At 37.4% G+C, this 24743-nt stretch overlaps 1 protein-coding gene across 1 annotated transcript in view; it reads left to right on the top strand.

Moving 5' to 3' along the window:
- Nucleotides 1–3742: 3742 nt before the first annotated feature.
- BASP1 (brain abundant membrane attached signal protein 1) overlaps nt 3743–24743 on the top strand; it is a 73240-nt gene continuing 52239 nt past the window's right edge. Inside the window, exon 1 of the mRNA XM_058174768.1 lies at nt 3743–3990. The gene's annotated coding sequence lies outside the window, so the exon portion shown is untranslated. The remainder of the gene's footprint in view (nt 3991–24743) is intronic.

Genomic DNA, 24743 nt, shown 5'->3' with positions numbered 1-24743 from the left:
TGTTAGTAGTAAAATTTTCTAACTGCCCACCGGGTCCACAGTAATGGTGATTTATAAAGTGTATCGTTGTCTGCACATGCCTCTCGCACATCGTGGATTGGGTTTGTGGGGGGGCATCGACTACTAGCGCTGCTTGTCTGTTACAGTTGGGTGGTGTGGGGGGAGATGCGCGAGCTATTCTGGGACAAGGCTCTTTTGTTTGTGGTCACACTATAGCGCCATTTAGTTTCACTTACATAACATGAACTAAACTTATGCGCGGGCGATACAAATAGTATATTTGCAGAAATTTAAATTGTCACGGGGAATTTTATGAAAACCTAATGTAAATGTTTTTAAATAATGCTATGAAATTTTTTTTTAAAAGTCAATTGAATTAAAAAAAAGGAAAGTGCTTCAGTATCGGACAAAACCCCTACCACCCACCATGAAAGCTGGAATGCCCACTAGTGGGCGATAGGGACCAGGTTGACTATCACTGCTCTAGTTAAAACTTCCAAAACTAAAATAAAAAGAGATAAAGGAAATCCTTGTCTTGTATCTTTTAAAATCTAACACAGTTTCCGTGTGTGTTTGTTAATATGCTAGTGATGAACTTTTTACCTCTGGACTTTTGCATGGACATTTTTTATCACAACTTAAGCCAAATTCTATGTGCCCTTTCCTTGTTCTAGTAACGGGCTCCCTTGCAAAATTCAGCATAGTTACAAAGCCACAGTCGGCCAGCTAGAGTAACACTTCCTATAACAGAAGCATTTGTGGTCAGCCTCTTTAAGTTCTTATAGTAAATGTCAATGTAGGTTTTAACTAGCTACTTCTGCTATGCAAAAGTATAGACTAAGATGGACCAGCTCTGGTTGGAGCTAATTCATGGTTCCCTTACAAAAGCCTCTTAACAGTTTGCTAATAAATTAATTAGGCCAGGCCCTCATTACAATAATTTCAATACCAGATATAATGTTCCATAGAAGTAACCTAAACACATTAGAGTTCTTATAATACAGTATCATAGACAGGGATAGCTTAATGGGAATGCATGTTTCGCCTCTTGTTTTTGTAACAATTAGTAGATCTTAAGTCCAATCACCCCACCTTCTCTGAGATCAGGGGTGAAATCTAAAATTTTTCCCTACTGGTTCTGTGGGCGCGGCTTGGTGGGCATGGCAGGGGAAGGATACAGCAAAATCTCCATTCCCACCCCACTCTGGGGCCAGCCAGAGGTGGTATTTGCCGGTTCTTTGAACTACTCAAAATTTCTGCTAGCGGTTCTCCAGAACTTGTCAGAACCTGCTGGATTTCACCCCTGTCTGGGATCCTTGTTGCCAACAGATGAGACTTAATGAAGTACATGTGAATATTGAGGAATTTATGTGACATGATGGATTCGAAAGTAAAAATGGTACATTAATCTAAGTGCAAGGTTAGATATGAATGAGAATCTTCCCATTTCACAAACCGTTTCTATTAATTTATTCAGAATAGTGGCTCTTCATCACAGAATAAATTATTAGATATCCACTTAGTCTGAACTGCTGTACTTATCCATCATGCTAATTGCAGTTATGAATACTCTGCATATTTTTCCCCTAGGAAAACCGAACTGACCTCTCTTGGCTGTAATTTATTTTGTCTTCTCTGCAACAGGAACTATTTTCTTTATTGTATTTAGATGCGGTTTAAAAGCATTGGAAAAGAGATACCAAAAACGTTGGTTGCCATGGGAACCAATGCACTGTGGCAGCTGCATTGGATTCTGTACTACAAACCTTTGGAAGGTATTGCAGTCACATGTATTTTAACTTTGTTTTCCATCTTTTTCTATTTACCGAAAATTCAGTAAAGGTTTGCAGAACACTTCAAGCTTTACATGCTAGCGTAGCAAATTGAATACATTTTGAGTAAATATATGTTTAGGTATGCAAACATAACGATTTGATTCAGCTTAGTCCTTTTCCCCCCTTCCCAGTCTTTTTTGAACCTGCTAAATGGCAGGAAAATAGCCCAGTTAAACATTTAAACCTACTGAATAAACAAAGCCTGCTCAAGTCTTTCTTGCTATTTGTTCGCACATTTTTAAACAATGTTAATGCAGCACCGATAAAAATAAAAATTCAAATCTGAACTCATTTTAACTTTACAGTACGTTACAGCAACAGTCAGTCCTTCGTATTATCAGGATTACTGGACATAATCCATTCAATTATTTGCAATCAGCACCCTTAAACCCAATGGATGCAAGTGTATCGAGTTTTAATTCAAGAAGTTTGCATATTACGCTGCATTACGATTTCATCCCTTAAAACATACCCAGTAGCATAAACTGTACAGGAGCACGCGTCAAAGGAACATTTCGATTGTTTATAATTCATATATAAAAGAGAAGCTGCTGTTCAGCAGGCTAGCTAACAGAGGGCGCCACAGAACCACAAATAAAACTCCACCAAAGCAGCATCCTGGCCGTGCAGTCTCATGCTAAACACATGCAGCGACTCGCTCTTAAGATGACTGGCGGTCTCTGGTCTCTCTTCCGGAAGGAACCAGGCGGTTGTAGATAACGGAAGCCTTTCATTGGGTTGTGAAATAAGGTGAAAAAGAGCGCAGGAGAGGAGTTGTGCTCAGACAGGGCTCTTCCAAGTCCCGTGGAGTGCTGCTATCACGTCCGCGAGCCCCTACCACAGAAAGAGACTCCGCGCCCCGTTCGCTCGCCACCTTTTTTTCCTATTGTCTCTGCAAACCCCTTGATTTTTTTTTTTTTACGACGAAGCTCTCTGCTCGCCTTTCAACGCCTCAAAAGACGCTCCGAGACGGAGCACGCCTCCCGTAGCGATGAAACGTAAAAAGGCAAGAGAGGCCAGCCGGCTTGTGAACCGAGAGCCCGACCGTCCCTTTCCAGCGCGAAGATGTTGCCGTCGACCTTTTGGGGGAATCCGTCTTTATTTAACATATAGATAAATAAATAAGATCTGTGTCGCTCCTCCAGAGAAAGCAGACAAGACCGCGTGTTGCTCTGTTCCCTCACGCACGCGCTCGCTCTCTTTCACTCCCATTCCCGTCTCGAGGATGGTGCCGGCATTCGGGCGCGCGCACCATGAGGGAGGCTCTTAAAAAAAAAATACGGGGAAGGAAGGGAAGAAAAAATAAAATAAAAACACGAATTACCTCTGGAGAATGAAAAAAAAAAAAAAGATCTTGTGAGAGATAAGAGAAATCCGCCCGAAGAAATTCTGGATTCTATTTTATTCCTTCCCGCCCCACAACCGCCTTAAGAGCCCTTTTCGTAGGAAATCGGCAGCTCTGGCTCAAGCGACGTTTAGACACCTTTCCCAAACCACGTCTCCAACTTAATAAACTCCATACATATATACTAGGCTTCGCTTGTCTTAAGTGGAGACGTCGTTTAGAAGGTGTCCTAAACGTTAGCTTTGAACCCGAGCTGCCAATATTTAGATACATATATTGGCAGCTCGGGCTCGAAGCTACGTTTAAGAGACCTTCCAAACCACGTCTCCTCTTTTATATATAGATAAAAAACCTGGACTCAGGACGCCCCCTACAGGCGAGCCCGCCCGAGCTTCTCTTGAAGCGCAAGAGCTTGCATGGAGCGGGGGAGGGAGAATAATTTTTTAAAAAAAAAGAGGAAGGGGAGAAAAAACCCTCAGTAAACCGGGGGTGGGAGGGGGGGAAGTGAGAGAGAGTGCGAGAGTGGCGTGCGCGCGCGTGCATGTGTGGCTTTTGAACTGCCCACACAGACTGTCACAGAGAGAAGCGGGCGGGAGAGCGAAATGCAGAGGCAGTAGCGGCGGCGCCGGCGTTGCTCCAATCAGCCAGCTCCAGCCACTCCACTCCCAGCAACCGAGCGAGGGAGATCTCCGGCGTCTCAGTCAGTGGGCGCGGGGGCTTAGCCGGGCCTCTCTCTCTCTCTCTCTTTGTGAGCCCCCCACCCCACCCCCAATCCGCACAAAAGGGGACAGAGGAGCCGAGGATAAGAAGGTAAGGCTTGCCGCGCCTCTTCGTCGCCATCTGGGGAGCTTGATTTTTCCGCGCTGGCCAATTGATTTTAGATTCTTTCCTCCAGGCTGTCGGGTTTGCACGCTTCTCTCGAAACGATTTCGGGCAGGTATTACATGTATGAAGGGTGTGTATGTTCGCGTGTGTGCATGAGATTAAAGGATCTGCCTTTCTGGGTGGTGGTGGTGGGAAACCTACGGCATAGGGGAAGAAATGGATCCATTCTTGGAAGTCGCCTTATGGAGCGCACATGCCTGGACGGCGGCTTTTACTACTAGGAAAGAGAATGATCGCGGTGGTGGGTTTTTTGTTTTTTTTTTGGCGATAAGAGCAGGAAGATGGAGAGAACTGAAATCTCTGCTATGCACGAAACATCCGCGGGATGGTCGCCCCGATGGAGAACATGCGTGGGAAGATCGGGGCGGAGGGCTTTTTTAAAGGGAGCTTTTTTAGAAAGCCATTCAAGTCGCCTTGCAGGAGAAAGGCTCGATTCGAAGAACGCGCGCGGGAGGGGTGGGGTGACATTCATCCCTGCTAAGACCCTGCAGAAGATTGGGGTGGGGGGGATAGAAGTGGGGTGGGGTGGGGGGGAGGGAGGGAAGACAGGGAGCGTTTATAGAGAAAACGCTGCGAAGGAATCTCAGAGCTTGAGCTTCCGAAGAGGCTTTTCACAGTGTTACCTGTGGAACGCTTTGTAGAAAACTCCAAACATTTTGGGGAGTGCCCGGTGACCAAATGTGAAAAAGTAACCGTGCAGATTCTTTACCAAAGAACCGACGGGCGGCTTGGCGTAGCGGGGTGGGGAGAAGGGAGGTAATAATACTTCCTTTGTAAATGGACATCTGCCAATTTGAACCATTCGGGCATGTGTTGATTTGGTTTTCTTTTTTTTCTTTTCTTTGCTAAAGAAAAAGAGCTTATGGTTTTGTTAGTACTCACGGATGTGACTTGAAAAAAAAAAAGACGCTGCTACAGTTTTAATCCCCCACCCTGGTTAATACAAAAGCTGCAAGACAAGAGCTTTTAAAAATCGGCGATCCATCTTTATTAAGATCAGAATTACTGCACAGATGCTCCCCGCCCCATGAATATTCATAGGAAAGACCCTTTCTCCACCTTCCCCCCACCCCCCAGCAAATCTGTGTATCTTGCAAATCCTAAATCCTGGCGTTTTCCTTCCTTCTCCACCCTTGCGGACTGCCTTTTTAGGATGTGCATTTAAATTGTAACCCTGGAAATGTTAAACCCGGCCACCCCTGTTTAATTAAGGGATGCTTTTAAAGGAGCCGTCAGTGGTGTGCCTGCTTGCACAGAATTTTTCCCACATCATGTACATAGGTGAGAAAACCCTCCGGTTTGGCTTCTCTTTTGCAGTACTGCAGGGGAAATGAATGAAAGTCTTCTGTAATTACCTATTCCTTTGTCTTCGCGTGGCGCATGCGTAGGAGAGCAGGGTGTGGAAGAGAGATGAGACTAGTCCTTCCATCCTTAGACAGGCTCATATCAGAATTATTGGAACAAAGACTGGCATCTTGAGAGAGTAATCACTCAGGATCTGTAGGACAGCATTTTAGGAAATCCGTTCATCAACAGACCCTACTTAAATAATAATTGCATTGGAAAATAATTGTATTGGTTTTAAACCCAGTATTTAAAGTCTCAGCATGTGCAATCCCACATGGATGAAATTATGTCTATTATTAAAGAGGAAAATCCTTGTTCATGACAGAATGGGTAAGATTGTCATTAGTGTGATATTACAACTCAATAGTTTTACTTTTACGGCAGGAAAAAGATACCTTCCCTGCCATTTAAATTAATGAAAAATCAAGGTAAATAAATGAAAATGGTGGGTGTAGGCTGTGGTTTTTTTTCTCTCTCATTCGCATGCCTTGCAAAATGGCTCTCAAGCAACTGCTGAGAACTGGGGCAACCATTTCATTGCGTTTTTCTACTCCTCAACTAGTAACTGCTAAGCTGGCCATCTTGTCTGCAAACATTAGAAGGGTAGTTGAAATGCACTAATTAGGCTGATCCTTTGGAAGATGACAATTAGGGAACGTCAGTGTGTGTGTAATGCAATTAAATTCCACATTTCATGATACTTAGAAGAAGCTGTTGCCATAGCAGACACTCAAGCTGCCACCGGTATTCAGATTTTTCCACCTTTAGTGGGATGCTTTCTTTTCTGTAATGGTTTCCTGTGAGGATAGAAATGGATGAAGGTATTCAGACTCCCACCTTTTAGTCTGTCTCCTGAAACTCCACTTATTGCTTCTCTTGTTTTTGTCCGTCGTTTATTGAGAACATGATAACCATTTTCCCCACTCCTCTGTATTAACATATAGCAAAAGCTGGCTACTTGTTAGGAACATAACTGGTTTTATTTTAGTGAAGCTTAATGACTGCATCAACACACTTCAGTGAAAATGTTGCTATTACAGCAGATTCTGGAAGTGAACAAATTCTTTTTTTTCAATTGGTAAAGTCTAACCAGTAAGTGTGTGCAATTAACATTTGTTTAGATTCAACACTTTAAGAGAACTGAAAAATTCTACATTGTCAAGTAGAGCTTTAACATTGTAATGTTCCCTTATTTTTAATATGGACGTTATGTGGGTGGTTGATGCAAATGGTCAAACTCATCTCAGAAGATATTGGTTGCCTGCCATATTTATAATAGAGGAAATCGCTTAAATGGTCAAGCTTCTCTCAGACATCTACTGAGAGATTTGTCTTATCAAAAACTGCCACATTAAAAATGAATAACCAATGGTAGGCCCAAGTGTATGTATTGTCTGTATCTCTGACTAACTTATCTATCAATCTAGTGAAACAATAATAATTTAGCCAATTGAATACTATCTTCAATGCTGATTGGTTATCTTCCTTCCATCTACAGGCCTCAAAATAATTTATTGCTTTACCCACAGATTTTTCAAAATAGTAACATAATCTGTGTGAATACCACCCAGGTTTAGCCTGGGTGAGGAGGATATTTTACCAAAGATGGGCAAGTTTTTCAACAAATTTGAAAAGCCATAATTGGAAGTATTCAATTGCTAAGTAAAATAAGATATACTGTAAATTGGAAGTATTGGTTGTTAACATTGTAATAACTACAGCAATGGTCTCAATCTGTTGTTCGGCATTCAAATTACAAATTACAAAAAAGACACAAAGCAGACAGATTTTGCCAGAATAGAATAGAATAGAACAGAACAGAATAGAATAGAATAGAATAGAATAGAATAGAATAGAATTTTTTATTGGCCAAGTGGGATGCTCTCAGTGTACATAAAAGAAAAGATACCTTCACAATAAATTAAGACAAGAGTTGGACCAATGCACAGTCTTTCTGAGAAACAACCACAGTGGGTCTATTAAATGTAGCAGCTTTGGTTTAGTTATGAGAAGAGAACACAGAAACTAGAAATTTGGAAGGAGAATAAGGCTTTTTATTATATAAGGCTTTCTATTAAAGGATCTGTTTATTACTATTTCCAAATTATGGAATAAATACTCCCAATTGTCATTTGTATAGTTTTATTTTATGAGCTATATATCCCAGGGCTACTCTCTACCCTGAAATAATACTTATGGCAAAAAAACTCCAGTGACTTTTTTGTATCTCATTGTTGCCCTCTAATGGTCATCCAGATTTTTGCAGCCTACACTGACTCCTTTTCCCCTCCTTTGCTTTGCTGTCTGGTAAATTGTTAAACCATCTGATTGAGTAATTCAGGAAATTTGTTAGTAAAATAACTGTTGAGGAAATCTATCACATGCAGCATTGCTGCTCTGCAGCTGAGAAAAACTTCTAACTGAATATTCTTAAGATCTTGCTCAAGTGATCTAACATTGCTTAAGTTCTGTTTGAGATAATATTTATAGTCTCGTCTGCTCTCTTTATTCTTCAAACATATGTTATAAATAGATGGTAAGGAAAAAAATTAGTGTCAAGCTGTCCTAGAAAATTGCAAATAAAACATTTTCTAATGTGTCTTTTATTTTCCTGTCATTGTTGCTGACTAACTAAACATACTATGTAAGGGTAGTTATACTTAGAAAACCATCTTTCATAAGAAAAGCAGAAGTTGTTGAAGTCTTTGCTGAAATTTGCAACATAAAATGGAACTTCCTTCTAATACCCTAAGTTTTTTTTATCTTTTTTTTTGCAAGGTCCCTTTTGAGTAAATGATTAATATTTATATTTGTAATACAGCAACTAGAGGTACATTTGTTAGAGTTAGTAGGTGTTGCTTCCATGTGACATATTTATAACAAGATTAAATGATCTGATGAAGCTGCTTTGTCATTAATGATCAGCCAGTAACCTAAATTTTAAACATGTTTGTTTAGAAGTATCTTCTGATTTCATTGGAAGACAGTTCTTGGTAAGTATGATACAATGTGTTTTTACTTGGAAGAAAGTATTATTGCGTTTAAAGGAACAAATTCTCAATATAGCATGTTACTTGAGAGGACTATCTGGGCAGTAAGTCCCTTCTCAAAAAAAGAAAAAAAAAGGTACTTCATTTGAAATATGTTTGACTGGATTCATTGCTTGTCTGTTATGTAGTACAACTTTAATTTTGCCTATTATCACTTGCAAAATTTAATCTTTCATAGATGCTTTTGCTTTTTGTTTGAAAATGCCGGTTCACATGTTTTCAAGAAGATTTGTGCAAAGGATGTGCCTTGAAAGTGAGAAAATCAAAATCCCGTGAAATCACCACTATGATTATGGCCTAGTACTATCCTTGATTGCTAGTTAGGAAGTCTTGATTACCTGACATCTTTAAAGTATTATACAACTATTGTTTTGCTAGGTCTTGGCCTAATTAGTGAATTAAATGTCTGTAATGTATCTTAAAAGGAAACCATTTTCAAAATGATGTGCACTTCTTCCATCCCCAGTTAGCTTTTGTCTCATCTTTAGCAAAAACACACTTACAAACAAAAAAAAATTCTTAGGATGCAATGCATTACCTCCCTCAGATTGAGTAACTACTGAAAATGCAAATATTATGTTACTTAATTTACAAACAGACCTTCTTGATCAAACTCTGTAATCATGTATAATAGAAATACTCTGAATTCCATTCTGAAAATATGTCTTAAAATTAAGAAACTGGAACTTACCTATCCTACCTCAGTTTGCCATTATATACCATTTATGCCCATTTTTACATTTCCCTCTGCCATCACTGTTCTATCATACTATGTTGCAAATCTTTTAGTATATTTGTTGGACACATCTCCTCTTCAGAAAAAGCTATTTAATCTTTCCACACAGGTCATAGACTGAATTGGAGTTCCCCCCCTTTCCCCCCCTATTTTTTTTTCAGTTCCACTTTTCAACCAGATGAACACTTTAAACAGATTAAAAAGGTGCTAAATTGAATACTTTTTTTGTCTGATTGCTGGATACTATGGCCAGTCTTCATATATATGAAGTGATTGGCCCTTTTAACTTTTAAATCTGGTCATTAATAGGGTTGTGCAACACTCTGAATTTGGTTTAAGGAGCTGTAGACAGGTGCTATTTTGCACACCTATTATACTCTGAATTACCCTTTTGTTTCAAATTCAAATTTTGTTTCAAATTCAAAGGACTGTATAGGTATTGCTTCTTTGTTAAAAAAAGTACCTTACACCATAAATTCTACATTACATAATCTCTACCATGATCTTAAGTCAGTCTAAGGATTCCATATAATACAGCAACCACAGTTTGTAGAGGAAAACCTAATGTCAGGGCCAGGATACACTGGAGAAAATGTCCAAATCAACATTCTGCAATGTCTGGTCCTGTTCTGAAACATTTATAACTTATCTTATTGCATAGAGCAATGTGATCATGTATCCAGTCTTCACATTAAGAGCTGTAGCTGGCAGTATGATAACACTTTTCTATGCAGTAAACAAACACACACTGTAGCACAGGATTGGTGGATTTGTCTTCACAGATACAATATACAGCCTGGTCCTTAATTTGACTGGCAGATTTGGGGATCCCCCATCTTAACTTTAATGTGTTAAGATGTTGCCAGACTGGACCAGATATGGCTGAAAGCTATGTAATTTAGATAGCAAAATTGTATGATCAAAGTGAGTTGTTTTCCCCAGAAACAGTTCGGTCACCCACAGTATACTGCCAAATGAAAAGAATGGTCCTATATCTGATATGGATATGGGATGAAATATGTGCTTATAATGATAGTCAAATAAAAGTCTAGAGCAAAGACCTTAAAACAACCATTTCTGAACTACCAGGGCTCTGTAAGCAGCATCCAGATGCTTGATGAAAGGCTGTGGAAGAAAAGAATTTTTCCTCTTGTTTTTTTTTCTTTCTTTTTTTGTCCAGACAATGAAGTTTGAGGCTGTTTGACTAGATTAATAAACAGGCAAGTAAACCCAACTTTCTTTTCATCAGATCTCCCCAGATACGTAGGATTGCAAATGCCCTACTTACCTGGCTGTCTCAATCATATATAGGAGGAATATGAATGCTAAGGCTAAAGTTAAACATTTTGGAAATTATTATCCCTAATCTCACAAAGTGTTGATCACAGAAACATGCATACCATTACTTTGGAAAAGTAATATGGTTAGTAAACTATGACTTTTTTTTATTATGCAATATCTTTTCTACATGTGTTTTTGTGGTGTGTGTCAGAGGTGGGTTTCAGCATGTTCTGACCAGTTCTGGAGAACCGGTAATGTAAATTTTGAGTAGTTCGGAGAACCGGTAGTAAAAATGCTGACTGGCCCCGCCCCCATCTTTTCTGCCTCCCAAGTCCCAGCTGATCGGGAGGAAATGAGGATTTTGCAGTAACCTTCCCCTGGATTGGGGACGGAATGGAGATTTTACAGTAGTCTTTCCCTGCCACACCCACCAAGCAATGCCACGCCCACCAAGCCATGCTCACAGAACTGGTAGTAAAAAAATTTGAAACCCACCACTGATGTGTGTGTGAGAGAGTAAAACCTTCTGTGTATGTATGTATACACACACAAACACACACACACACACGATTAATAAATCAGCCACAGTTAGAGCCTACTGAAATTGCATTGGAAAAGGGGCTAACAGAAAAAGAGTAAAAGAATATCTCCATTAAGAAAAAAATACTGCTTGTCATCTGATAAAACTGAATACTTCAACAGATTATCTATGTCAGATAATTTTTTAAAAAAAACAATACTTCCCCCACACAAAGAAATACCTTAAGTATTCATATTTTTTCTACTTTGATCTCCATTTTATGGGAAAGTAAGTATGCAGAATAGGGCAAGCTTAAAGAAAATGTCTTCCTCCCAAACACCAACCCTTTTGTTGGGTTGAAGGATGAATGTTTTAGATTAAATAGCTGAGTTGATTCAGGAAATAACTTGTGGGGGAATAGGCTGAAGGGTGTGAACTGGTTGGCCTTTCACTTGTCAATCAATTCATATTGCAGCTAAACATCAGAAAATGAAGTCAAGGTACAAATTCCTAAAAGCATCAGAGACTTGAAAATAGAAACCATATGCTGTATAATAGACAGTCCATGCATTAAGCTGTGTACCAAAGAAAACACCTATGGAGAATAGAACATACTGTAAGAATATCCTTTCTGCAGTATCATATACTACTATTTTCTTTTTTCTAAATAGTTATGACATATAAATATACTGTTTCAAAATATTTGAAAATAATAACTTACTCTATATAGGCTTGCAGAATGAATGATGCAAAGAAAAAAAAAGGAAAACTATCCCAGCTCAAACAATGTTTCAGGTTGTAGTTTTGCCATTTTTTAAAAAATCTTCCTTTCAGGAAGGATGGAAGGCTGAGTCAACCTTGAGCCTGGTGAAATTCCAAATTTCAGGCAGCTGGCAGTCAGCAGAAGTAGCCTGCAGTACTGCATTCTAACCAGTGCGCCACCATGGCTCTTATTACAATCAATAATTCAATGCTATTTATTTGTTGTTATATTATTTATTAAAGGTTTTTGAGATTTGTTTAACTTCTAAGAAAATGTAACTGTTGGTGAGATGGGCAGCATATAAATTTAATAAATAATAAAAACAACCCTCTCTTCCTCCCTCCGATCATTTTCAGGTTTATTATTTTCCCTTTTCTGATTTTGTAAGGGTAAACAAGAAGAGAAATCAAAACTGGAAAAGGAAAAAGATGACATTTTAACAAAAGAAAGATGAAATAACGAACAGCATGATAGTGATAGAACAGTGGAGAAAATAATGCAAAAAAAAGATAAAGCGGCTTAGCGTATATGAGAGTTATAGCATATATGTGTTGCTTAATGACTGTTTTCCCCATTTTCATATAAAACATATGCTGATTTTTAGAGGTCTGTCACCTACTCATTGTTTCCCTTTTATGATAGCTAAACTCTGCTGTTTGAAAAAAACTGCCTTACATTGCCTGATGATTAAGCCCACTTTGCTATATTTGTGAAACCAAGTGGAAAATGAAAGATCGGTAGCATTTTTCAGGTCCCTAAGCAACAATTTAGGTGCAGAGGACTGAGGAAATGAGCACTTCCCCAGTTGGTGTCTGGACAGTTTGCACAGATACCTTTTATGATGGGAGAACATTTCACAAGGATTTGCTTCCTTCTGGTAAACATTATGCAGACTCGTATTCTCAAAGATTTTCTAATTTCTTTAGTGGAAACTTTATACAGCCATACAATTAAATGTCTCCACCCACTTAAGTATGTAACCCAAATGGGACCTAAGTTTTAGCTGTTCTTGCTAAATTATAAATGTAAAAATTCACTTGCTAGTCTCAGTTATTTTTCACCATCATAGCAAATGAAAGGAGTAGGAGGGTTGCTGAGAATCTCTGGACACATGGCTTATGCTCCTATATAATGGTGCAAATTCCCATAATCATTTAAAAAATGCACCCTAGAGAAAATAAAAAATTGGGAGGGGAGATATTGCTGAAGCAAGTTATAACATTTTTTTTAATATAAAGACTCATAACATTTCCTTAATTAGCATTCATTAGAAATATTGCAAAGATCCTTTTTCTTCTTTTTAATAAACATTTAAAGACTTTTCAGAATGTTTCTCTTGACCCTCCAGCAGAGCAAATGCTGTTTACTGTAATTCCCCATTTTTGCTGTCCCCACTATCCTTTGTTTCAAGCAAACTGTCAACTCCATGATTTTGATTTCTTCTTAAATTTTCTTGAGAGAGGTCTCTAATTAAGAGACATGGACCATAGATGGCCCTGAGATAAGATTTAACAGAGAGGAAAGGAGGGGAACTTGATGGACAGAGCCCCATTAAGTGACAAACATGCTATGCCATTTTAATCATTGATTTGATGACTAAGCCATAGCAGCCTCCTATGCTATACCAAGCCATCAAAGATAGTTTGAAGACTGTAGCATTTAATTTGACACAACATGACAAGTTGTGACTGTAAGAAATTGCTCCTTCAGTATTATCATTGGATTCCCCTACTAAAATACAAAAATAATATCTATTCACGTAAGAGTTATTAATTTCAGAGAATGTTAGTTTTAGCTGTTGCTAAATAGGGCCATCAGCTAACATTATTTCATTGTTCCAAGCTTGAAATGCTCTGAAGCAGTTTCAAGTAATCTGGATGGGCTTTGGGTTTGATGTAAGAGTATGATAAAATTGGAAATATATATAATCTTGGAAATCTAGCTATGTTTAATTTTTTTCCCATGAAAAATCCCAACTTGGCCATATTCCAATGGTTCAACTTTGAAACAAAGTAACAGGCTGTTTTTCTGAGTATTTTTTTCCCTGGGTTTTGTAGCCATACAAAACAATGAGATTAGCCTTTCTTCACCATAGGACCATAAAAATAGGTAATCATCCCTTTAGCCATTTTTCCCCCCAGCATGTTGAATGACAGAAAGCAGCCACTATGGGTTCCCACCCTGACTCATTTAGGAAACAAGTTCATGCAGCAGGATTTTAGAGTTTCGCTTTGTTTTTCTTTTGGGGTCAGTTTGCTCTCAGTAGAGGCCTAATAAAAAAAAACATCTGCTATGTTAATATGCACTGGACTTGTCTGCAGCCATTTACTTTTACACAAATAAACAGCATTACTATTCCTATTTTACACCAAGTAACAAACAAAACTAGCTCATATGCCCTGAAGACCAACATCAACAAGGCACATGCACGTAACATGGAATGCGAGCACATGCGTACAATTCAATAAATTGATCAAATCGACCCAGAAGCCTTTGCAATTTTAAATACATTTAAAACTTACAAAAAAGAACATACACAGAGTGTAAACACAAACCTACCAAAGCTTAGCAGGCTGACCCAAGACATTCAACCAGTGCTAGGTAATAATATTTATATTTACATCTTGCAATTTCAGCAGTCCTAACAACAGTTTTTGGTGAAGCAGAATATGTAACACACCTACCCACCCATCCGTAGCTATTTGTGTTTATTTGCATTTACCTGCTTTATTTAAGGTGTCTACAAGGCAGCAAAAGAAAGTGGCACATAAAGCCCACATGCAGCCCACTCATGAAGTCAACATTTCCCTCTAATAAAAAATGAAATACATTACTGATAACTTGCCTGCCAGGTAAGCTGTCTTTTCTAGTTTGTGCAAAGGGAGTAGCAAAATTGAGTCCACAACCTTTTCCGTCCTGACCTTACTAATTAACTCCTGCTGTGCTGCAGAATTCCACTCCATGTATCCAGTCTGAGCTGATAGCGATAGGATCATCATTTATCTCTGTGGCTGTGCTGGCTAAATTGGAAACAAAATTACCAGATTAACCCAATCATAAACTACAAAGGTCCAGTGTAGTGTGTGCACAGTATGTTCAATAGCCACTTTGGAATACGTTTCAGCTCAAAGCATTTTGTGCATCCATACTTAGATGTCCTGCTTAGAACCACCTATTGGTTTTGCACACCTCTTCTTTAACTCAGTACAGGCACTGAGCTAAGTGCTCTCCATTGAGCCTCATCTTACATAATGTATCTCCTCAGGCACAAATGATAAATCAATAAAAAAAATAACTGATAGCGGTGGTGGCAGAAACAGAAATGCTGCAAGAGTAACTGAACATAACAGTACAAATGTCATTCCCAGATACTCTGGAAGTGTTATATTTTACAGATGAACTTTTGACATTGGGCAGCAAGGGCAAGATACTCCTCACTCTCTGGAGAGGTTCAGTGAATCTTTAATAACTATGCTTGGATGCTAGGTATAGGCCACTAACATTTCTCCCTACACATCTTTTCTAAAAGTAATGCATTTTACTATTCCATATTCAATAATAGTAGAAGTGGGAAGAGAAACATTTGTAAAATTATTCTTTTAGTGTTGTAATGCTATTGTTTGCTTCTACCAAAGTGAGTGTCTACCACGTAAAAATATTATAGCATTATTTATGTAAATCAAAAATGACACCTGGTGACTTTACAATCACCAAATCCATATGATTTTCTTGGAAATAGTTTGCCACTGTCTTTCCAAAATGTAATTTCTACTACAACTCTAATATTCCCTGAGATCTCCCATCCAAGTACTAAGTTGGCCTAACCTTGCTTAGCTTCCAAGCCCAGACAAGTTGAACCAGCTGCTGTTCTTTGCTGAAATGCAGCCTTGTTTAATTTGTTTCTTTTAATTCTAAGGAAGATGTTTCTGCTGCTTTAGTACTTTAAGCTTATTTTTTTGCCTGATTAACTTATTGATTGTTATTTAGAGTCTGAGATGCATGCCAAGAGGTAGGAAATACAAGTAATCCTCAACTTAGCAACAGTTCATTTAGTAACCATTCAAAATTACAGCAGCACTGAAAGAAGTGGCTTATGATTGTTTTTTCACACTTTACAACCATTGCAGCATCCCCATGGTCACATGATCAAAATCCAGATGCTTGGCAACTGACTCATATTTGAGCTTCTGACAAGCAACGTCAATGGGGAAGCCAGATTCACTTCAGAACTCTGGCAAGAAAGGTTGCAAAACTCACTTAACAAATATCTTCACTTAACAACATAAATTTGGGGGTCAATTGCGGCAGTAAATCGAGGACTACCTGTACAGCTTGTGGGTAGAAGAAAAAGAGAAAAAAAAATAGCAATTAAGGCTGCATTATTCCCAGGGAAACCTAAATAGGTAAGAACCTTGGTGGTGGCCTTTACAGGCTGGCTGGGTGTGGGGGTGTTTAGATGTACATTATGTAACAAATACATCTAAACTTTTTATTAACAAAAGTTGTGTAGAAAAAAAGAATAAGCATGCAAATTAAGACAATTAGTGTATATCTAATACACTAATGCAGGATATTTTGACAGCATTGTGGTTGTCACAAATTGCTTTGGAAGGAAATCCCTAATATGGCGGAATGCAAAGAGAAAGCAGTAAAACAGAAAGAGAAGCAGCAATGGAAAAATCAATAGGTCCTTTTACATTCAATAGGATCCCTTCTGCAGTGGTTCTGTGTTGAAAATAAATATGATGAATTGTCAGGTGAATGCTTACACACAATTTTATGAACACCAGTACAACTATATCACTCTCTCACACACACACAATGTATGTTTTGACCTTGGATAATGCCATGCCATGCAACAATGTTCTGCCTGAAATATTTGGTGCCTATGGGACCATTTCCCTGTTTTTGTTTGTTTACCTGTTTCAAGAACCTAAAGATCTTTCTGGGGAAAGAATCATTCGGGGAAAATGATTTTTCTTCATTAGATGCCAGATTCCCCTGTTGCCCTCTTGGCTAAACTACATACAAATTCTCAGTATGTGTATGGTTTTCCCAGGCTTTCATGCAAAAAACATGGGTTATATAAATTCCCTGAAACCATAGGGCATTTTCATTCCATGCCACTTTCTCCAATTCTTAAGTCTCTCCTGATGTCTAAAAGCAAAATAGAGTTTGGTAATGAGCCAGGATTGGGGGGAAGGGGGGGAAGTGCTGACCAAATGTACAAGGCAATTTGATGGGTGTGGATTGTGGGTTTAAGCTAAGTGCTGTAAAGTGTCTTCAGATGAAGCCTATTTTTGAAGGGAACAACATGTGTTAACGTAATTGAAAGAAGGATGCTTCTTTCATGTCACAGTAGAACATTTGGTATCTCATCTGCCATGCTTCTTTGTTGAGTGCCAAATAAACAAAAGACGCGGAGCCTTGAAACCAAGGCTCAGAGAAATTAGCTTATCTGACTTTATCTAGTAAATCCATAGCCACCATGACATTTTAATTAGGAACTTCAGGCTTCATAACTCTTATTGTCTTGTTGCTAAACATGTTTTATTGCTTTAATATAACTACAAAATGAAAAAAAGTGAATCCAAATACAGTAGAACAAAACAAGATAGAACTACAAAACAAATTAACAAAAAGAAAAAAAGCTACAAAAATATAACAATTATGTTTACATAAGAATTGCTACAGCTCACTTTGTAAAAGCAAATTGAATCTTGACCACAGAGAAACGTAGTCTTCTGTCTTCTTTATACCAATAAAGTGCAATTCCAAATAGTGAGAGTTGTCATGTTTCATAAAAACCAAGTCTTGGTATCTGGTACAAAAGTGTCTTTCCAGGAACTGCTGATCTTTTGGGGAACAATCAAGTCCTTAATAAACAGATTATTCCAATATTTATGATGTAATTTAAGATTTTCAGATCTCAACTTTCTTCTAAGAACATCAATCAGTGTAGTAAATTTGGCTGATTTTAAATAAGGATTATTCAAAAGGGTCAGTTTCTCATTAGAACATTGATCAATTGTTAATTTCTAACCAATTATCATTTAAATCAGTATATTTCAGCTCTCAGTGCAGGAAATATAATAAATATAATAAATAAATAATAAATAAATAAATATAATAAAAATATAATAAAAATATAATAAATATAATAAGCTTAAATCTATTGTGTGCTCGTGTATTGTTGCAATTGAAGCTGAAGTAGTCTTCGACAGGAAGGACATTGCAATAGATGATTATATTTTTATTATATTATATCATCTATTACAATGTCCTTCCTGTTGAAGACTACTTCAGCTTCAATTGCAACAATACACGAGCACACAATAGATTTAAGCTTAATGTTAATATCTCCAAACTTGATTGCAGAAAATATGACTTCAGTAACAGAGTTGTTAATACCTGGAATACACTACCTGACTCTGTGGTCTCTTCCCAAAATCCCCAAAGCTTCAACCAAAAACTGTCTACTATTGACCTCACCCCATTCCTAAGAGATCTGTAAGTGGCGTGCATAAGAGCACAAGCATGCCCTACCGTTCCTGTCCTATTGTTTCCTTTTGTTATATCCAATTAATATAGTTATTACATACTCATGCTTATATATATGCTTATATATTGTTTAGTTATTTCATGCTTATGCTTATATATACTGTGTGACAAAATAAATAAAAAATAAATAAGAGTTTCTTCTATATTTAGGACCAAGCAATAAGATTGGTCTTGACATTTGAAAGATGTTTTTGAAAGTGTTTTCATCTTTAATATGTGTAGACTTCAGGTCCCAGAATTCTCTAGCAGTTGGACTCATGGTGATATATAATCAATGTCATTTTCATTACACTCTAATTCAATATAGATGTTAACAAAATATGCCCAAAATATTATTAAAAATCAGAAAACTAAGGCCATTGTCATGTTAAAATGTAACCCTGAAAGGGAAAATCTTGGAGCTTGACAATTATTGATGTTTAAAATATCTAATTAGAATTAACATGGACATTCTTCTTGGAATATATATCAGTTTTAATATTCATTTTCACAATATTCCCCTCATAAACCTATGGATATCTCCATTAGTCTGTGCTAAGTTATTTGAAATATTCATATTAACCAGATAGGATATTTTTTAGGTGCAAGTATGTTAATAGAATGTGAACAAAAGACAAAAGCCATTCTTGTATATTTCCATAGAAACCCGATTGCTTCTTGGCAAAATATTTGATCTATTTCAGTTTGTTTTATATCCAGAATATTATTTATATTGCCATAGATCTTTGACAGTTCTTAGACATGTGGTAGATACCATCCATATATAATAACAGCTCCTGCCATCTATATATGGTAATTTGAGTATTACAGAATTTTCTAATAAACCAAAGTAAATTAAATGTAAGAGGAGATATGGGATATCCTTGACAGGTACTACAATAATAGGAAGGGAAGTAATCTCATTTGTAATTACTCAAGTAGAACTGGAATAATAAATTTTAATCTAAGAAATAAAATTTGATGGAGATCCATTTTAATGACTTGTTCATGTTCCAGAGCTTAGCTTCTATATTACACTAAGAAGACCCTATCTAATAAGTCTTAAACTGCTTGACTTCTGTAATTAACTAAAGCCCTCTTAGCTTATTTTTGACATTATGTCTTCACATCATAATTATATTAAAGCCCTGTCCTTAACAGTTGTATTTATCCTGGCTCCATTGGCAGTCAAAATAATTCTGTCTAGGGTAAGTAATTTTCCAGTTCACTACGCCATTTTTTCCCTTTTCTCATAGGTTTTTTTTTTTTGAGGGGGGGATGCCTTGTTTCCCAAAGTGAGCCTGGTGATCAGGAACTATTTTACTTTAATTTAATCTTGTAGTCAATTTCCTCTTTTCTTCCTCTTTCTTCAAAACTTTCATGGTAGTTCCTCCCTTTCTACTCCAAGCACTTTGGCCCTTAACAAGTTTTGCTCTGCTGCTGCTGCTTCTGTTTCAACTTCTCAAAAAATCTTCCCTTTTGCTTTCTCTGGAGTTGCTAAATTTCTTGCTCAAGACTTGGTATCTTTTTTGTCGTTATTGTTGGGCCAATCTCTTCTTAGTTGATACTCCTCAATCTTTATGCAATCTATAATGCCTGGTCAAGTCTCCACACTACTACATTTGCTTCAAATCCTTTTTCTGACCAGCTTGTATTGCTTTAATGTTAATTTTTCAGTTCAGAGAATTCTGGAAATGAATATTTGGGGGTATCTTCTCAAAAGTTTTAATCTGTTTCACTTCAGATATCTTTTCCTCTTATTCTAAGGCAGGGGTATCAAACTGGCAACCAGGAGGCTGGATGTTTCATGCACAGGCCACGCCCACCCCAGCTCTGCAAAGGGGGAAAACGTTACAAAACGTCACGTGACAGCAATGTGACGCAGCGAGCTTGACACCCATGTTCTAAGGAGATCCTGTGCAAAGACCAGGATGGAATCAAGTGGTTGTTTTCCATTGTCGTTTCAAATGCATGTGGTCTTTAGTAACAACCACTCGTTTACTGACCATTTGAACTTGTAATGGCACTGAATGGAACTTAAAACTGGTCCTTGAAGTTCTGGCCATCACAGTCTCATGTCCTGATAAGTTCTTTGTTCACGACCTTCTTCCAAGACAGGAAGTCAATGAGGAAATTGCATATAGTGGTGAGGTGACATCCTTGCTTAAGTGTCATGAGATTCACTTAATAGTGCCAACCAGAATTGTTGGAATTGCCATCGCTAAGTGGCGTGACTACTGACATTGCATTTTATGACTACTTCATTTAGTGATAGTCGTCCACCATTAATTGATGACTACCTCTGTCGATCAGTAATTTAGATGTAATTAAGTTGACAACTGATTCTACAATAATGGAACAGGGCAGTTATCTACAAAAATGGGTCCCATCCAGTATAATGGAAAGCTGAAGGCCAAGTGGTGAGGAATTCTAGGGATTGACGTTCCATGAAATCATAAAGTTGGAAAGAGTCATTTTGGCATCAACCTCTTGCTGAGTGCAGGAATCCAAATTAAAGTATCTTAGGCACTGACTTTCTAGCTGCTGCTTCAACATCTGGAGGGTGCCAGATTGGTGAGGGCAGCTAAAAATCTTATAAAAGTGTCATAAATAATCATAGCAGAATTTCCTGATGAAGTATGGTATAATTTAGTATAATATATTACCTGAAGAACCATCTTTTTCCAAGAATTTTTACCTGTCTAATCTGATCCAACAGAGTGGGCATGCTGCAGATCCCATCAGTCAGAGAGTTGATTGGCAGGAACTAGAATATAGGCCTTTTCTGCTGTAGCACCTGCCTTATGAAATATTCTCCCCTCAGAAATTACAATGGCTTCAACCCTGTTGGCTTTTCACAAAGCTTTAAAAACTTGCTTATGTACCCAACTTGGGGCTCAGAATGTGTTAAAAGCCCTGTTACTTGGCTTACTTACTAAAAAGAAAACCCTTCCTTTTTACAACCCTATTGTCCCTATCTGGGGTGTACTTGGGGCAACTGGATGTAGCTGAGCATTTACTGGCTGGATGCCCTTCCTGGTGCCTACATGAAGTTAAGAACAGATTTTTTTTTTTTGCAACCCGTTGTGACATCAACTGCTACCTAAGATTGAACTCTCAATTTTCTGAGTGGGAGGCCACCACACTGCTCTTTGTTACTTTGCTATTAGTTGAGTAATCACTATGGCTGTTTTTTACACTTATTTATTTTGTGGGTTTTTAATTGTTTTATAATTTTAGAATTGTAAGCTCCCCAGGTGGCTGAGTTGGGTGGTTATAGAAATTGAATGAAGGAATGAGTAAATAAATATTATTTTAAATTTCCATCCCTTTGAGAAAGGCACAAAGCTTTGGATATTCTTTCCTTTCATTAGTGGAACAGAGTTCAGATTCATAAAACAAGAATCTTTGAAGTCTCATTGTGTAGAGTCTGAACATTCTCAGCTAAGAGATATACTGTGTGGAAGGATAAGGGAGGATTCCAGATGAAAATTTCAAAAGGTTAACTATCCCTTAAATAAATGGAGGGACCTCTTCATGTTAAACTCAGTAAATAAAGTATGAGAACAAAATAATGTACAAATCAGTTAAACAGAAGTTATACCTAGGGAGCTTGATGGATTGGCAAGAGCAAGTCTTATGAATGCCCTACAAGACTCAGTTCTGGAATGTAGTAAAAAGCTTAATACATGTCAAATCTAGGTGGACCAGAGGCCTGAATAATCCAGGGCCAGCAAACCAGCTTCCAGGAGCAATTCTAAGTCAAGTTACTGAGTCTTCTTTTCCCTTTCAGTCCAAGTCTTTTCTGCCCTGACACAAAAACTCTTGGTAAACTGATGATGCTCTCAAAGTTTATTATTTCATGTTAATACTGATTGGATAGAAATATTGAATTTTGGACACCAGTTTGGGTCTTTATTTGCTTTATACATACATAGTACAGAGTATCCCAAATTGTCCTATTGTGGTTGTTTAGTCAGTGTTGATAAAGGTTTTTTTTCCAAAGTTCTCCTAAGTAGTGACAAAATGTACTCATTATTTCTCTGAACTATCCTTCTCACCTTTTATATAGCATGTATAGGGAAAAAGAAAAAAGGACACATGGGCCAAATAATCAGTGAAACACGCCCCCTCCCCCAGAGAACACTACTTTATTTATTTATTTATTTATTTATTAAATTTCTAGACCGCCCTTCTCCCGAAGGACTCAGGGCGGTGTACAGCCTGATTAAAATACATAGATAGACAATAAATTTAAAATAATTTTAAAATGAAATATTTAACCGGCCAATTTAACTAAAAATAGCAAAACCAATTAAAATCAGTACAAAATTTAAAATTTAAAATTTAAAAAACTAAAAAATCTAATCCAGTCCTGCGCACCTGAATAGGTGTGTTTTAAGTTCACGACGGAAGGTTCTAAGGTCCGAGAGTTGGCGGACCTTAGAACCTTTCAAAACACCCCTATCAGATTAGTTTATATAATAGAAAAAATGGATTCCATAATCATACCACTGGCAACGACCAAGAAGGATCTCACATGGAGATTAGAGAGCAGGTACTCCCTAAATTAAGAAGGTTCTGAGAAAGATATTTGCTATCTTTCTGTTTTAAAGGAAAACAGTATAACTCTTGAACATTGATAAAGTGGTCTTAATGTAAGTGAACAAGAAAGGATTTCCTTTCAAATCACGCTGGTTCTTTCTTTTCTTCAAATGAAGTTGTCCTTTCCCCTATCTCTAAATGTTTAGTGAATTCATTAATATTTGGCTTGGTAGGTCAGAAATTGTATACATGAACTGTACTTTTTTTTTTAATGCTGCATTTCAGCATTTTTGTTTCTTAGCTTTCTTGATCACACTCCTATCCAGTTGCATGTTAAAGTTCATCACAATTCATCCAATGTATTCCATGCCAGAATGTTAATATCTGAGATACGTTTGTCAATCACAATCACTGTTTCCTTCTGTGATTAGATTATATATTCATGTTATATTGCAAAAGGAAAGCCAGCAATTGAAAACTATTCATAGCTCTCAGTTGAGCTGCTTAATGGCCCTTCAGATTGAAGTGAGGGATAAATCACATACATATATATGAATGAATGAGTAAATAAATAAACAGTGCAGTAACTATTGGGGAGGTCTGATGCTATTGTATTTTAAAGCATAATCTGACAATTTATTAAGCAACTGGGCATAATTTTCAAAACTTACTCCTTGTAGCAAACACACTGCATATCTATGATGTACAAGTGTGTTTGATATATATATTTACTATGGTCTGTGACCAATGCTATAAAATTTTGAAAAGTAAACATTTGCATGCAAATCTGCAGAGGACTCTGAAAATAGATTCCATTGACTATGCTACCACAGTGTTTTGAATAATTCCATAAATTATGGCAATAAAATGATTATATGACTTTCATAGTGATATTCTGCGACACTTTGCTTCTGAGACTGTTTTAGCATATACGTTGTCTGTTCATGAATATGCTCAGGTAAAATGAAGGAAACTTTGAACTACCATGCTGAACCTTCCAGAGAATCTGATTCTCCAAAAACTGGCCAGCAAGATTGGAGGAATATTTTCCAAAGCATTGATCTTAATAGTTTTTGAAACAAGCTATGTTCTGTTTTCATACAACAGGTCATCAAAAAAGTGCATTCTGGGGCTTAATATGCTTTCACTAGATGTGAGGGGCAAGGGAACATGTGGCATGCTGTGAAAACAGAATAGGCATTGCATTGGCCTGCGTGCCTTTTTATCTTTGAGCTGCGTGCCTGCGTGCCTTTTTATCTTTGAGCTGTATCAAAGATAAAATATCCCAAGTTATCAGAGGCTGCATTTATCCTACACAATTCATGATAGTCACATTATCTTTTCCTGAGGTTATGTCTTCTTGATGTATCTTCTGGACACCGCTGGAATATTAATGGTACATAATTTTCCCAAAACACTTATGTTAATTTTTCTTTTGGAAAAGTCCAGTCTGTGAATGCTTGGCTTCTGGGTCACTCTACATCATTGTTCTGGCATGGTAAAAGATTATTCTTTGTTCATTTTATCCATGGAATCTTGACAAGCTCTCCACTATTTAAATAACCCAAAAAAGAGAGTAACATTTCCACTATAATCCATTTTAGAGTACAACGCGACAGATTTTGTATTTCTAACCTAAATGTCGAAGAGGTAAAATTCTTAAAAATGCTGGTTAATATACCACAAATATAATATTAAACTCCTCTATAGGGATTTGATTCATTAAACTTTGAGCCAATGATTCTCATTATGCTGAGCAACTTTTCATAGGCAATATCAGATAAACTGATAGTTAAACACATGACAATATTCATAGCAATCGCAACCAAACAGCAGGGTTGCTTACAGCAATTTATAACTTGGCCCAATAACACCTCATACTGGATCTTTTAATGT

Source organism: Ahaetulla prasina, chromosome 3 (genome assembly GCF_028640845.1).
Source record: "Ahaetulla prasina isolate Xishuangbanna chromosome 3, ASM2864084v1, whole genome shotgun sequence".
NCBI lineage: Eukaryota > Metazoa > Chordata > Lepidosauria > Squamata > Colubridae > Ahaetulla > Ahaetulla prasina.
Note: the sequence above shows the minus strand (reverse complement) of the source record. Positions and strands in the feature narration are given on the sequence as shown.